Here is a 7518-nt window from a genome sequence, read left to right on the forward strand (position 1 = left end):
AGCTGCGTCTGGCTTAGGTCTGGCTGCTGTGCTCAGCTCCTTCCTGCTGCAGACCTGGGCTAGGACTGGGTCTGGGGGTTCCCGGAAATCGGCAGCAATTCCTGGGCTAGGACTGGGTCTGGGGGCTCCCGGAACTCGGCAGAAAATCCTTGAGTTTATCATTCTTTATGGCTGAGTAGTACTCCACTGTATAAAAATACTACATCTTATTCATCCATCCCTCAGGTGATGGGTATCTTGGTTGTTTCAAGATTTGGCTATCACAAATTGTGCTGCTATAAACAAACGTACACTTATACACTATGATATGTCATTTTCAGTTCCTCTGGGAAAATTCCCAGTAGGGGGATAGCTGGTTTGAATGGGATTTCTACTCCTGGTTTCTTAAGGAGTCTCAACACTGATTTACATAATGGTTACACCAGTCTACACTCCCACCAAGAGTGGAGAAGGGTTCTTTTTTCCCCACATCCTCTCCAACATTTGTCGGGAGATTTCTTAATGATAGCTATTCTTTCTTGAGTGAGATGGTATGGAAGTGTTGTTTCAATTGCTTTTCATGGATGGCTAGTGATGTGAAGCATTTTTTCATATATTTATTTGCTTCTTTAATTTCAGCCTCTGAGATGTGTATATTCACCGCTGATGCCCATTTCTGGATAGGGTCTTTAAATTTTGGGCCCTAATGTTTTTTAGTTCTTTATAAAATCTAGAGAGAGACCTTTGTCTGAGTGCTTATTAGTCAAGATCTTTTCCAAATTTGTGGGTTGTCTTTTCACTTTGTTGGTAATTTCTTTCTTTTTATTTCTTGTCACTTGTTTCATTTTTTTCCATATTTTATTGAGAAAAAAATAGCAATGAGATAGTTTCAAATCAAATTGGTAAGACAGTTTCAATAATTAACACATTGCATACATTCTTCCTAGTGGTTAATTGCTGTACAGTATGGGGACATGATATCCTAATTACAAACACCATTAGAACAAATCCCTCTATTCATTAAGAGAATGTAATTATATATCTATCCTAACATTTTGAGAACACAGATACAAAAGGGACATTCATCTGTATCCCCATTCTTTTTTTTTTATAAGTTCCATTCTTTGAATATTATAGGTGTATAAACTCAGCAAAATATTGTAAAAGGGTTCTGTAGCCCATGATAGTATTGGATCTTCCCCTTGATAGGCAGTGTCCGAAATTGTTGACTTGAGACCCCTACAGCTCAACATAAAAGCATGGCTTTACTTCTTATATTTCATTTTTATACTTTTCTGCTGGATGGTTAAGACCAAGGTAAAGCAGGACATATGCAGTAAGAGTTGTATCTTTTGGATCTGATGAGGTCAGTGAAATCCCCTCAGGATTTATCCTGAGATTCTGTACTTCAGATTGTAGAACCGTTGTCAGTGTCGGTCATGTGAATGAGTCACGGCCATTGCTTGGCCAATGTGCTCTCTATGAAAGCCTGAGAGAATGTTTTCTCTACATGTGACTCTCCTTAGACTCATTCTACATCATCAATCACCTTCCTCTTTGGCCTCATAATCTCCTAGATCAGAAAATTTGGGACACTACCGAGTTACATGATGTAACAGTACAAGTTCTCATCTGTCCTGAGTCTTAACTGACCTTGGAAGACTAGGGCCAAAATGTTGGCTTTCCTTGCAGCCTTCCTTTTTCTCTAATTTGGTGTGCAACCATAAGATGTTAACTATCCAGAAGACAAGCTTATTGTTATTAACATACAACTTAGGCTGTTAAGCTTAACCTCACTATCTTTATGAATAGCAAACATCTTAGGCATAACATGGAACAGGAATTTTCATCAAGTATTGATATGTTGAACTTTAATCCCTGCAGAATATGATAAAAAACAATTTAAAATTAGAATATATTTTAAAAATAGGCATAAAGAATTATATACTTCTTATGTTTACTCATAAGTCCAAAAATCTAACCATGTACAACCCTGAAGCAGGACAGTCCCAAAATATTCCTTTTTCCCGTCTCTTGCTTTCATTTCCTACCCCCATCTTATTGAACAACCATCTACCCGAGAGACAGCATAGCAGCAACTGGCATGTCATGACAAGCAGCCTGTATTGCGAAGATCAGAATGACAGGCCCTCCAAACATGAAACTAGAATTACAGATTACCATCTTCAGTGCAGTTGCTTATTTCACAGATATCAATATACGTAATTTGTCAAGGTGAGAATCTTTCCAATTAACTGCTAGATTCAAAACTTTTCTGGAGATTCTTAGGATCAATGCCTTGTGCATCATCTACATATAACTGTATGGCTTGACGTTGTCATTTTTCCTAGCTCTTCTTTCCCTCTCTTGATTAGTTAGTTCTCAAGATCCTGCTTTCCTTTTACTTGTATTATACACTTCTATTTGTATTTCTCCTTTAAAGTTCTTATACTAGGGAAACTATGCGATACTTACAGATGTGTGTCTGGTTTATTTCACGTATGAGTATATGTTCAAATGGCATCCACTTCAATATAAAGGCTTCGCGTTTATCATTCTTAATAGCTGAATAATACTCAATTGTGTAATAATACCACATCTTTTTCAACCATTCCTCAGGTGATGGGCATCTTGGTTGTTTCCAAGATTTGGCTATCACAAATTGTGCTGCTATAAACATAGGCACACAGGCACATTATATCCCTATGATATGATGTTTTCAGATCCTTTGGGAAATTCCCCATAGATGAATAGCTGGTTTAAATGGGATTTCCAGTCCAACTTTTCTAAGAAGTCTCCATACTGATTTCCATAACGGTTGCACCAGTCTACATACCCACCAGCAGTGGAGAATGGTTCCTTTTTCCCCACAGCTTTTGCAACATTTGTTGTTGGGTGATTTCTTTATGATAGCCATTTTTTCTGGTGTGTGTTGATATATCAGTGTTGTTTTAATTTACATTTCACGGATGGCTAGTGATGTGGAGCATTTTTTCATATATTTATTCGCTTCTTTAATTTCTTCCTCTGAGAAGTGTGTGTTCATTTCGGCTGCCCATTTTTGAATTGGGTTTAAATTTTAGAGCCCTAGTGTTTTTTAGTTCTTTATAAATTCTAGAAAGCAGAACCTTTTCTTACTTGTCGTGATTTTTTAAATATTTGTGGGTTGCCTTTCCACTTTGTTGGTAATTTCTTTTGACATGAAAAAACTTCTCAGTAAGTGCAGGTCCCAGTTGTTAGTTCTTTCAACTGTTTCCCGTGTGATTTGATTTTTGTTCATGAACGCTTTTCCTACCCCTATGTCTTCAAGAGTTCCTCCTACTTTATCTTCCAGGAGATTTAGCGTCTCTGTTTTATGTTTAGATGTTTAATCCATTTTGACTTAAGTTTAGTGCCTGTTGATAAACCTGGTTCAAGTCTGAATTTTCGGCATGTAGAGAATCAGTTACTTCAGCACCTTTTGTCAAGAGGCTATCTTTCTTCTGGTGAGTATGTTTGGCCCCTTTGTCAAAGATAAGTTGTCTGAGTGTGTTCTTAGGGGCTTCAGCGTCTTCTAAGCTATTGCCTTGATCCTCAGGTCTATTTTTTGTCAGTACCGTGCTGATTTTATCTCAGTAGCATTGTAGTACAATTTCAAGTGAGTAATTGTAATACCTCCTGCCTTGTCTTTATTGCCCAGAATTGCCTTTGCTATTCTAGGTCTTTTCTGGTTCCTAATAAATATTAGGAATGATTTCTCTAGGTCTGTGAGGTATGTTGGTGGTAGTCTGATAGGGATTGCCTTCAATCTGTACAGCAATTTTGGGAGTATGGCCATCTTCACAATGTTGGTTCTTCCTATCCTGGATCATGGAATATATTTCCATTTTCTAAATTCCTCTACTATCTCTTTTTTCAAAGTAATGTAATTTTCCTTGAAAAGATCTTTGACTTCTTTATTTAGATTATTTCCAAGGTATTTCATTTTCCTCGGTGCTATTGTAAACGGTATTGTTTCTATAATTTCCTTCTCAGTGTGTTTGTTGTCTGTGTAGAGAAATGCTATTGACTTTTGGGTATTGATTTTGTATCCTGCTATGCTACTGAGTTTCTTCATTAATTCTAGTAGCTTCTTGGTGCAGTTTTCTGGGTCTTCCGTGTAAAGTATCATGTCTTCTGCAAATAATGCTAATTTAACTTCTTCTTTACCTATTCTTATTCCTTTATTTCTTTCTCTTGTCTATTGGCTGTACCTAATGATTCCAGAACTATATTAAATAGGAGTGGTGATAGAGTACATCTTTGTCTTGTACCAGATCTAAGAGTAAACTATTTCAGTTTTTCCCCATTTAGGATGATGTTAGCCATTGGGTTTGCATAAATGGCTTTTACCAGATTGAAGTAGAGGCCATTGATTCCAATTTTCTGTAGGACTTTAAACATGAATGACTGTTGGACTTTGTCAAAAGCCTTTTCTGCATCAACAGAGATGATGATGTCGTTTTTAGTTTTGGCTCTATTGATATAGTGTTTTAAATTCATAGATTTTTGAATATTGAACCATCCTTGCATCCCTGGGATGAATCCTACCTGGTCATTTCATATGGTCTTCTTGATGATTTGCTGTATTTTATTTGCTAGGATTTCATTGAGGATTTTGGCATCTATGTTCATGAAGGAGATCGGCCTGTACTTCTGTTTCTTAGTTGTGTCTTTCTCTGGTTTTGGTATCAGTATAATACTTGCCTCCAAGAATGATTTTGGGAGGATTGCTGCCTTTTCAATTTCATGGAATATTTTGAGGAGTATAGGAACTACATCTTGTATAAATTTCTTGTAGAATTCAGCTGTGAATCTGTCCGGACCTGGACTTTTCTTTGCCAGTAGGTTTTTAATTGCATATCGTATTTCATTGATTGTTATTTGGCTATTGAAAGTGGATATATTTTGTCGATTCAGTTGTGGCAATTTGTACCTTTCTAGGAATCTGTCCATTTCTTCTGTATCTTCTATTCTGTGAGAGTAAAGATTCTCAAAGTAGCTGTTGATAATCTTCTCAATTTCCACTGAGTCTGTGGTAATTACTCCCTTTTCACTCCTCATTGCTTGTATTTGAATTTCTCTTTCCTCTTTTTGATGAGGTTAGTTAGGGCCGTATCAATTTTATTTAATCTTTCAAAGAACAAGCTTTTTGCTTTTTTAATTCTTTGAAATGTTTTCTTCGTCTCAATTTAATTAATTTCTGTTCCAATCTTTATGATTTCTTCACGTCTTTGGGCTCTGGGTTTGGTTTGCTCTTCCTTTGCTAGTTGTTGAATGTGCAGCATTAAGGTATTTATTTGTTCCCGTTCTGTTATCCTAACATGTGTGTTCACGGCTATGAATTTCCCTCTGAGAACTGCTTTCATTTTATCCCATAAATTACGATATGTTGTGCTAGAATTTTCAATGAATTTTATATATTGCTGAATTTCTTGTTTAATTTCCTCTGTGACCCATTAGTTGCTGAGTAGAGTGTCATTTAATTTTCATGTATTTAAGGTTTTTCTCAGGTTTGTTTTCTCATTTATTTCCAATTTCATTGCACTGTGGTCAGATAATGTGCATGGGATAATTTCTGTTTTCTTGCATATACTTCAGCATGACCTATGGACCAGTATGTGGTCTATTTTACAAAATGACCCATGTACAGCTGAGAAAAATGTATATTCAGCTGTGTTTGGGTGGAAAACTCTGCATATGTCCACCAAGTCCATTTGTTTCAAGCTCTGATTCATTTCTGTTATTACTTTGCTAATTTTTTGTCTGGTTGACCTATCTTTTGGGGATAAGGATGTGTTAAGGTCTGCTGTTAAAATTGTGGAATTGGATTTTAGATATTTCTTTTCCATTAAGATTTCTTTATATAATTGTGTGTCCCCATGTTTGGTGCATATGTATTTCAGAATGTTACCACTTCCTTTTGAATGTTTCCCCTAACCAGTATAGAGTCTCCTTCTTTATTTCACTTGATCATTGTTGGTTTGAGGTTGAGACTGTCTGAGAATTGAATTGCTACCCCTGCTTTTTTCTGTGGTCCTGGGGCATGTAGTATTGTGTTCCATCTTTTGACTTTCATCCTATGACTGTCTTTATGAGTTAAATGTGTTTCTTGTATACAGCATATTGTTGGATTTTGTTTCTTAATCCACTGTGCCAGTCTATTTCTCTTAATTGGTGAATTGAGTCCATTTACACTGATGGTTAGAATTGAGATATATTGACTTATGATTGACATGTTATTTACCTGTCGTCATTTCCTCCTTTTTCTCCTGTGTTTAATTGCTTGCCCTACTTAGTTGGTTGCTTCTGATCTCATTCGTGGAGCTCTGATCATTTTGGTCCCTCATTAGAACATTTTTCAGTAGTCTGTAAAGGGTTGGCTTTGTCATCATGAAATTCTTTAGCTGTTCTTTGTCATGAATATATTTCTCTTCTCCATCAAACTTGAAAGAGAGTTTTGCAGGGAATAGTAGTCTGAGCTGGAATTTGTTTTCATAGAGGACTTGAATTACTCTGCTCCATGTTCCTCTTGCCTTCATTGTTTGTGAAGAGAAGTCGGCCGTAATTCTGATGGGTTTTCCTTTGAATGTGATCTGCCTCTTTTCTCTAGCGGCTTTCAGTATATTATTCTTGTGCTGAATTTCTGGGATCTTGACTATTATATGTCTCTATGTGTTTTTCATTTGGTTGAGGTTACTTGGCTTTCTGTATGCTTCAGTTACCTGAATGTCAGATTGTTTCCTCTTATTTGGGAAGTTTTCTTCTATTACTTCTGCCCATATTTTTTTAATGTCATTTGTATTGACTCTTTCTTTCTCATTGATGCCAATTAGTCTCACATTGTTCATTTTTGCATCATCTTGCAGGTGATGGATTTTTCTTTCCTGCATCCTAGATGTTTATAAGAGATCTTTTCTGACCTTTCCACTAGCTGCAACCGCATCTTCAAGATCTGAAACTCTGTCTTCACTTTAACTTAAACGTTTTTGCAAGCTGGAGATTGTGATTTTAATTTCCTCTCTATCTCTTTGACTCTGCTTCATGCGATCTATTTCTTTCTTGTAATTCTCATTCAAGGAATCCATCATTTTTCTAATCTCTATTTTTTATCAATATCTTCTTTAGAAGCAGTTATAAATTCTTTTACTGCAGTGTTTTTTTTTTCAGATTTGTTTTCCTCCCTATGTTTCTGTCTTTGATTCTTTACTTCAGACGCTGTGAGTTCTGAGATTTCTTTTTTCATTTCAGCGAAGAATTCCACTCTGTGTCCTTCTGTAACTTTCTGCTATTGATTATGTTTCACTTTTCCGTAGAATGATTGTCTTTAATTTGTATTCATGTGTGTGTGCTTACTACTCTATCCCTGATAAAGAAACCTATGGAACAACATTTCCAGTCCTTCTTTGCTCCTCTGTCTACTCCTACTTAGGAATAAAGAAGCAAATTTTTATCAGAGGCTGTAGATGTGTGAACAAGATATATAGATATAGATATAGATATATGGATATATGGATATAT

The sequence above is a fragment of the Octodon degus genome, unplaced genomic scaffold (assembly GCF_000260255.1).
Source record: "Octodon degus isolate 3935 unplaced genomic scaffold, OctDeg1.0 scaffold00243, whole genome shotgun sequence".
NCBI classification, from domain to species: domain Eukaryota; kingdom Metazoa; phylum Chordata; class Mammalia; order Rodentia; family Octodontidae; genus Octodon; species Octodon degus.